We start from the raw sequence: 8429 nt of genomic DNA on the forward strand, positions 1-8429 counted from the left end.
TCAAGTTTTTCCCAACCACTATAAATTTCTTTCTTCTGCTGAATTCAAAATAAGATATTTACTGTTAACAAACAGTTTTGGGTCACCATTTGGGTGCCTCACAACTGTTTGGTTACACATATTTTACTTTTTTATTTACTTTATTGTGTTCAGCAGATAAAATAAATTCATACAGGTTTGGAACAACTTTTGGGGTTTTGGGGTTAAAAAAATAAGTTTAGGGTTACAAAATGTGTTTGAGAAACTCTTCTTTGTTTCCATTTTAAGAGTTTGAATTGCATACTCATTTGTGAGCTGTATTACTTCTTGTTAATGTGATTTTTATTTATTTATTTATTTTTTTTATTATCTTTTTCTGTAGAAATTATAATGCATTTGCTTAATATGATAATCAGGAACATTTAAATATTCATTAATGATTCAAAAATTCAATAATTCATGTTTCAGAGAAAGTGCATGTCCAATAAGATGCTCAAGAGAGTTTATTAAGGAATCAACACAATACTTTACCAGTGGTTGTGATTGGTGGAGTCATGGATTCTATGGATGGGATTGTCTCTGTTGTTGTAGACGCTGATGAGATGGACTGGTTTGAGGCTTCTGGTATTAGGAACATTTTATATCAACATCAATCATTTTCAAACAAAATCCAGGAAAAATTAAAGAATGAGGATTGGATAAGTAAATGCTCACCTGTACAGTAAGCTCCACAAAACATTGGCTTGACAAACTCATACACATAGTACTTTCCTGGACAGGCTTTGACTCTTATAGGGTGGGATGTGTAAGTACAGCAGCCGCTCCATGAGGAGACACAGACCTGACGGGTGACCACTCCATCTTCCAGCTGTGGGTGAGGGCCGCTGAGCGACAGTGGGTTATAAGTGCCACACATGCCTTGATTTACACATGATTCTGACATCTGAGTATTTTCACCATTGTAGAACATCCTGTACCAGCCATTCCACTCCACATTAAAATCACACATGCTATTGTAGTATTGGTTATTATAGTAAGAGTTGTCTGTGGATCTCCAAGGCTCATCCAGACTGGTATAGTTGTAGCAGGGGTCGACACTTGGAGTGGAGAAAGGTACTATTAAGGAAAAAGGAGAAAGAGAGCATTATATATTGAAGATTAAATATATTCAAGATGATCATATGAATTCAAACCAATACAATTCATGATAAGCACATCAAATATAAAGATGAACAAATGTACCTGCACAATATACAGGAGCTGGGATTGAAAGAGTTGGTCTGGTAAATTTGTAGACATAATAATTTCCAGGACAAGCTTTGACTTGGATCGGGTCGGATCTGTAGCGACTGCACTGATCATTACGGGAGCCGTAAACTTCACGAGTAACAACTCCATCTTCTAGCCGAGGATGAGAGCCACCAAGCCACAGAGAAATATAATCTCCACAGGACATGTAATAAAAACACCACTCAGGCATCTGAGCACTTGATCCATTAATAAAGAGTCGATACCAGCCATCCCATTCTACACGAGTGTCATCATGATCAGATATGAATCCATAACTAGACCAGTAATTGTGTGTGCTTCTCCAGTAGTTGTCGAGTATGTTGTAGTTATTACATGGTTCATAATCTGTTAGTGAGAGATGATGAGACCAAAACAAACAAGTTATATATTTCAACAAGGAACTTCACAAGAGCAAATCTGAACCAGTCAAACACTGTTATAATCATGAGTTTCATAAACCATTCATACACAATGCAACTGTGTAATAGTAAAAATGTTCATGCATAAACATTTCCATGTAAACTGTAATGCAAATCTTTCATTGAAAAAATTATAATTTTTTATAACACTCATGTATTTGTTCATATATATTATTTACAACTTACTCAAGGTGATGCTGGATCCAGTGAATATATCTGGACTTATAGTGGAAACCGCCTGTGAAATAGTGTTGACATCTAAAAAGAAGGAAATTCATGTCATGCAGAATTTTTTTTTAAAAAAGGTTTGAAATTCTTAAATAAATGAGGAAACCACAGTACCTGTACAGTATCCTGAACACCACCATGCTGGATTCACAAGTTCATAGACATAGTAATTGCCTGGACACGCTTTCACTCTGATGGGTTTTGTCTTGTGATTACAGCAGATTCCCCAATAACCACCTCCACAGACCTCCCTGGTCACCACTCCATCCTCTATCTGAGGGTGAGGATCAATGAGCCACAGATTGAGGTCTGTGCTACAGCTGTATGAACTAACACAGGTCTCTGACATCCGGATGTCCATTCCATAGTAGAAAAGCCGGTACCAGCCATTCCAGGAGAAATGTTCATCACAAAAGTAATCTCCACTTTCATTGTTGGCTCTCCAGGGACGATCCAGAGACTCATAGTTGTAGCAGGGATCACTGCTGATGCTTTGGAAAGCAACTGTCATGGAGTTAGCAAAAGTATTAAATATATATATATATATATATATATATATATATATATATATATATATATATATATATATATACACTTGCAATTATATTCTAACTATGTTATAGCAATTATATTCTAACAAGTAGTGTACATACTATGGGATGAATATAGTATCAAAATGATTAACACGTGCAAGCACACTTATCACATGTTGCAGAAATGTTTTATCCATGCCTTTCAACTTGCTAGACAGGGTCAACTTTCACAAAATCAGAACTCCGAAGGCATTTTGTGATTATTTATATTATACAACATTTCTAGGGGTATTAAGGGGTGCTGAATCCAAATCTGCTCTACATGAAGCTCAAAAGTGTCCCAAAATGCCTCAAAATTGAGAAATTCAAAATGGCTGCCGCCACCAGGCTGAAATCTATTTTTCAATATATCTTTTTGACTAAACAAGGTACACACATGAAAGAAATATGCTTTTGTAAGTTTTCCTACATGGGCAATTCAATGCCATATTTAGATTTGAGATGTAATGTGAAGAAACTGCTTAGATATTGCAAAAATAGTTGTTTTTAACTATGAACTATTATTAACTAATTAATAATTAAGTTATTATTATTAATATTATCAGGCTACTTTTACTTGTTTGTATTTTGTTTTGAGGTAAAATGTGTCAAATGTGCTAATGCACTCCCCAACCTTTGACAAATTCACAAATGTGCGTCACTACATTTAAACTGATACAATACAATTTGTGTGTGCAAAATCCAAAATCACATGAATGTGCAGCATTTTGTACAAATAGAGACATAGTTGTTAATACAAAACCTCGATTTTGTGTTAATGTAGGCCAGAATTTGTGCATGCAACAACAAGCATGTGTATTTGTGGATGAGGTGACACGCGTGCATTCATTGACTCGTTTCTGAGTCGATCCTATTTGATTAATTTGGATTTTGAAACTTTCATTTTGCAGGTTTCACCTTGCACGATCCACACACAGATGTCTGAAAAAACCTGCTACCACTAGATGGCAGTATTCTGCTAAAACAGACAATGGCAGCGTAATCAAGTGTTCTTCCCCATTTAAGACGCTTAATGTGAGTGATACGGAAGCACCACATTTAGTACACAATATAGGCCTACCTTATTAATAAAGCATACTTATACAGGTAAGTTACTTTTACTTATATAACATATAGACCTTATGCGCCAGAGAAACGAGGGCGCCGCCATCTTTCGAATATTGTCTTTGAACTTTCGTTTTTGCGGTCGCTCTGTAGATTTCAATGACATTCATTGCTGTCCAGGAGTAATTAGCTTTTGAAGTGGATTTACTTATTGTAAAGTTGACGAAAGTTATCATGAGGATTGTAATGTTTAAAGCAACCTTTTGACGCTCTCAACGCTTTCTTTGGTCCGCTGTCAATCCCAAAATGCACAGCGCGAGCGTGAAGCTCGACTTCCATAGGAATTAATTGAAAACGGTTACTCCGCTCCGCTCGCTCTGTGCCAGTGGACCATAGACTGTATAAAAATAGTGGACACGCACCGTAAATCCAGCATACACACTGGCACAATCTGCATTTTTTTAAACTCTCAAGACGTACGTCACAACCCGAACCTCACAGCGATTGGCTGCCAACCGCGTTTTTCACCTGATATTTGCATAAAGTCGGCCCAACCTTTTGACGCTCTCGACCACTCTCACTCATACATACACACAAATATTATCAGTTAATGTACCAGTTAATGAACAATTTTGATCAAGGCAACAAATGTTACAGACAATAATAGTAATTTACTTCCGGGTAAAGATAGGATCAGTCAAATGAAACAGTACAAATAAATATTACAAATTAAAAAACGATCGGTAATGTCGTCCAATTTCCTAATACTATTATTTGATGATATATATATATATATATATATATATATATATATATATATATATATATATATATACATTTAGTAATAATCTCCTGTGACTCCGAATAAACGTTTTTTCTTTTCTTTTGGATTCTCCTGTTAAAATCAATATATAAGAAAGTGCTAAAACATGAGAAGGTTTTATATTAATAGGAAAACTATTTTATCGTATTAATTATTTCTACTACATTTAATTCAACATTTTTAATGAAAAAACAATGGATGAATTGAAGAATGGATAAAATGAAAGAATGATCATGGCCCGGTTCCCCGATAACGCTCACTCTTAGCGCGCTAAGAAGACTAGAAAGATAGGCTATATCTTAGGAAGATTATATTCTTATCCATAGGAAGCTGCTTAAGATATACCTTCCTACTGTAAGAATTGATAAATTAGGAAATTCCAGACTGTCTGTTTTGAGGGTGACCAGGCCCTGAGAGGACAAAAGGACCTCTCTGGAGATTACCATTGAGACGAAAGTCTCACCTCTGAGTCATCTTAATCTATATCTCCTTCCCTCTCCCTTCACCCCCTCTCTCTCATGCTCAGATGATAACCTGATTTCACCCAAGAAAATGTATAGTTTAATGTGAATGATTATCACAGAGTATTTTCATGTTTGGTATCGTTTAAAATGTCACAGTGCGACTGGTACAATTCTCTCATTTCGGAATAAGTAAAACAAAAGGTAATAAGATTTTAAGAGTTTACACACAATGAGAGGTGGTCTCTCAAGCAAATGGTCACCCACCCCCATGAAGGTGCGACCACTGCATTCAAATTAATTTTGTTAGTACATGTTTCCTTGTGAAAGTTTTGTGTATATAAGGAGATGCAGCAGAGAGTTCGGGGCCTTTTCTGTACTTCAGATCGGCCCGTGAGGCTAAGAGAAAGAAATCTCTCAGCCTCACGTATTTCTTAAAGTTGGGTATGGATAACTAGCATACAAGGAGGGGTTGGTCTCTCAAGCAAATGGTCACGCACCCCCAAGAGGTGCTACAGTGTACCTCTGAATGCAAATTTCTATTGTTAGCAAATGGTACCAGGTGAAAAGGTTTGTCTATTTAAGGAAGTGCAGCAGGGAGATCGGGGCCTTTTCTGTACCTCAGATCGGTCCGTTAGGCTGAGAGATATAGATCTCTCAGCCTCACGTATTTCTTAAATGTTGGGTTTGCATCTTCTCTCTATTCCAGAGCATTTGACGTTTTGTATCGATTATCTTTGAATTGATTATGAAATTGGCATGATACATTTACCTGACATAATAAATTGTTACATTTGATTATTCTAACTGACGTTGATATTATTTTCATTGAAGAGTTAAATGGAATAGTCAAACATTCACTCATGATTAATGATCCACAGATATCATTAAAACCTTTTCATTTATGGAGTCAGATGAAATTAACAAGTAAATACATATGATTAATGTATAACAAATTTAACCAACCAATACTTTGCATGAGTGAGGACAGAGCACGTGATGACCTTCCCCGTGTATTGGCGGACCGGCAGATTGGACCAATATATAACGGGCCTTACACTACGTGTGACGTTACCCGGTGCTGATTTGGTTGATATCGATGGCTCGAGAATCAGTTATTCTCTCGTGCTGGACCGGAGTAAAGATAGTTTTGCGGTTTGATATTCTTTATTCTTTTGGCTATGGTACCGCCATGCGGTGTCGTAGACATGCAAATAATATCTCATTTCGTTATTCATGATTTGTGAATTTGTGTGACGCGGTCCTCCGGTCTATTTTTTTTATACTGACTTTTATTTTTAAATTGCGTATAGCTCCAAAAGTCGGTCACTTAGAAGACTGAACCCAGCTTCATCTTGACCTGCTTGATTTGTGAATTTTTTCACAGCAAAGCTCATGTCCATAAGCGGTTTGGTATGTCCACTAGACAGGAAGTTGGAAAATAGCCGTTCTTTCACGTTTAACATCAATTTATAATAAACAAACAGACCGCTGGATTACAAAAACGTTTGTTTTATATTGAGCTTGATTTGTGAAAACCTTTACAGTGCAGTTTGGGCCAGTTAACCCTTCCCTGAGTGTTTAAATGGCCCACTCTGATTTGTGAAAGGTTCCAAAGTGCAGTTTGGATCAGTTAACCCTTCCCTGAGTGTTTAACATAACCATTCTGATTTGTGAAAGGTTCCACAGGTCAGTTTGGGTCAGTTAACCCTTCCCTGAGTGTTTAAATTAACCATTCTGATTTGTGAAAGGTTCCACAGGTCAGTTTGGGTCAGTTAACCCTTCCCTGAGTGTTTAAATTAACCATTCTGATTTGTGAAAACTTTCACAGTTTAGTTTGGGTCAGTTCACCCTTCCCTGAGTGTTTAGATGTCCCATTCTGATTTGTGAAAGGTTCCCCAGTTCAGTTTGGGTCAGTTAACCCTTCCCTGAGTGTTTAAAATAACCATTCTGATTTGTGAAAGGTTCCACAGGTCAGTTTGGGTCAGTTAACCCTTCCCTGAGTGTTTAAAATAACCATTCTGATTTGTGAAAGGTTCCACAGGTCAGTTTGGGTCAGTTAACCCTTCCCTGGGTGTTTAAAATAACCATTCTGGTTTGTGAAAGGTTCCACAGTTCAGTTTGGGTCAGTTAACCCTTCCCTGAGTGTTTAAAATAACCATTCTGATTTGTGAAAGGTTCCACAGGTCAGTTTGGGTCAGTTAACCCTTCCCTGAGTGTTTAAAATAACCATTCTGATTTGTGAAAGGTTCCACAGGTCAGTTTGGGTCAGTTAACCCTTCCCTGGGTGTTTAAAATAACCATTCTGGTTTGTGAAAGGTTCCACAGTTCAGTTTGGGCCAGTTAACCCTTCCCTGAGTGTTTAAATTAACCATTCCGATTTGTGAAAGGTTCCACAGGTCAGTTTGGGTCAGTTAACCCTGCCCTGAGTGTTTAAAATAACCATTCTGATTTGTGAAAGGTTCCACAGGTCAGTTTGGGTCAGTTAACCCTTCCCTGGGTGTTTAAAATAACCATTCTGGTTTGTGAAAGGTTCCACAGTTCAGTTTGGGCCAGTTAACCCTTCCCTGAGTGTTTAAATTAACCATTCTGATTTGTGAAAGGTTCCACAGGTCAGTTTGGGTCAGTTAACCCTTCCCTGAGTGTTTAAAATAACCATTCTGATTTGTGAAAGGTTCCACAGGTCAGTTTGGGTCAGTTAACCCTTCCCTGGGTGTTTAAAATAACAGACCGTTCTCATCCCAAGGCGTCATATACTGACGCTTTTGAAATTTCTTCAATATCCGACGCACAGGGCACCCTTAGGCGTCAATATGAGACGCAGATAAATATGAGCCTGGGAGGCGCCTCCTAGCGGTCTAACCCTAAACCTACCCCAGACCTAAACCTACCCATAACAGGCGTCTCATATTGACGCTAAAGGGTGCCCTTTGCGTCGGATATTGAAGAAATTTCAAAAGCGTCAGTAATATGATGCCCTAGGATGAGAATGCGTTGAAAATAACCATTCTGGTTTGTGAAAGGTTCCACAGGTCAGTTTGGGTCAGTTAACCCTTCCCTGAGTGTTTAAATTAACCATTCTGATTTGTGAAAGGTTTCACAGTTCAGTTTGGGTCAGTTAACCCTTCCCTGAGTGTTTAAAATAACCATTCTGATTTGTGAAAGGTTCCACAGGTCAGTTTGGGTCAGTTAACCCTTCCCTGGGTGTTTAAAATAACCATTCTGATTTGTGAAAGGTTCCACAGGTCAGTTAACCCTTCCCTGAGTGTTTAAATGGCCCACTCTGATTTGTGAAAGGTTCCACAGTGCAGTTTGGACCAGTTAACCCTTCCCTGAGTGTTTAAAATAACCATTCTGGTTTGTGAAAAGTTCCACAGTTCAGTTTGGGTCAGTTAACCCTTCCCTGAGTGTTTAAATTAACCATTCTGATTTGTGAAAACTTTCACAGTTTAGTTTGGGGCAGTTAACCCTTCCCTGAGTGTTTAGATGTCCCATTCTGATTTGTGAAAGGTTCCACAGGTCAGTTTGGGTCAGTTAACCCTTCCCTGAGTGTTTAAATGGCCCACTCTGATTTGTGAAAGGTTCCACAGGT

The 8429-nt window shown here is 37.9% G+C and overlaps 1 long non-coding RNA gene across 1 annotated transcript; it reads right to left on the bottom strand.

The window, feature by feature from the left end:
- Positions 1 to 1451: 1451 nt before the first annotated feature.
- On the bottom strand, positions 1452 to 2119 carry LOC307146853. Its single transcript, XR_013819172.1, has 3 exons — positions 2031 to 2119; positions 1875 to 1946; positions 1452 to 1614 (listed from the first exon to the last, which is right to left on the bottom strand). It is a non-coding gene; the product is annotated as an uncharacterized lncRNA (long non-coding RNA).
- Positions 2120 to 8429: the final 6310 nt, after the last annotated feature.

Source organism: Squalius cephalus (assembly GCF_949319135.1).
Source record: "Squalius cephalus genome assembly, chromosome: 19".
Classification (NCBI taxonomy): Eukaryota; Metazoa; Chordata; class Actinopteri; order Cypriniformes; family Leuciscidae; genus Squalius; species Squalius cephalus.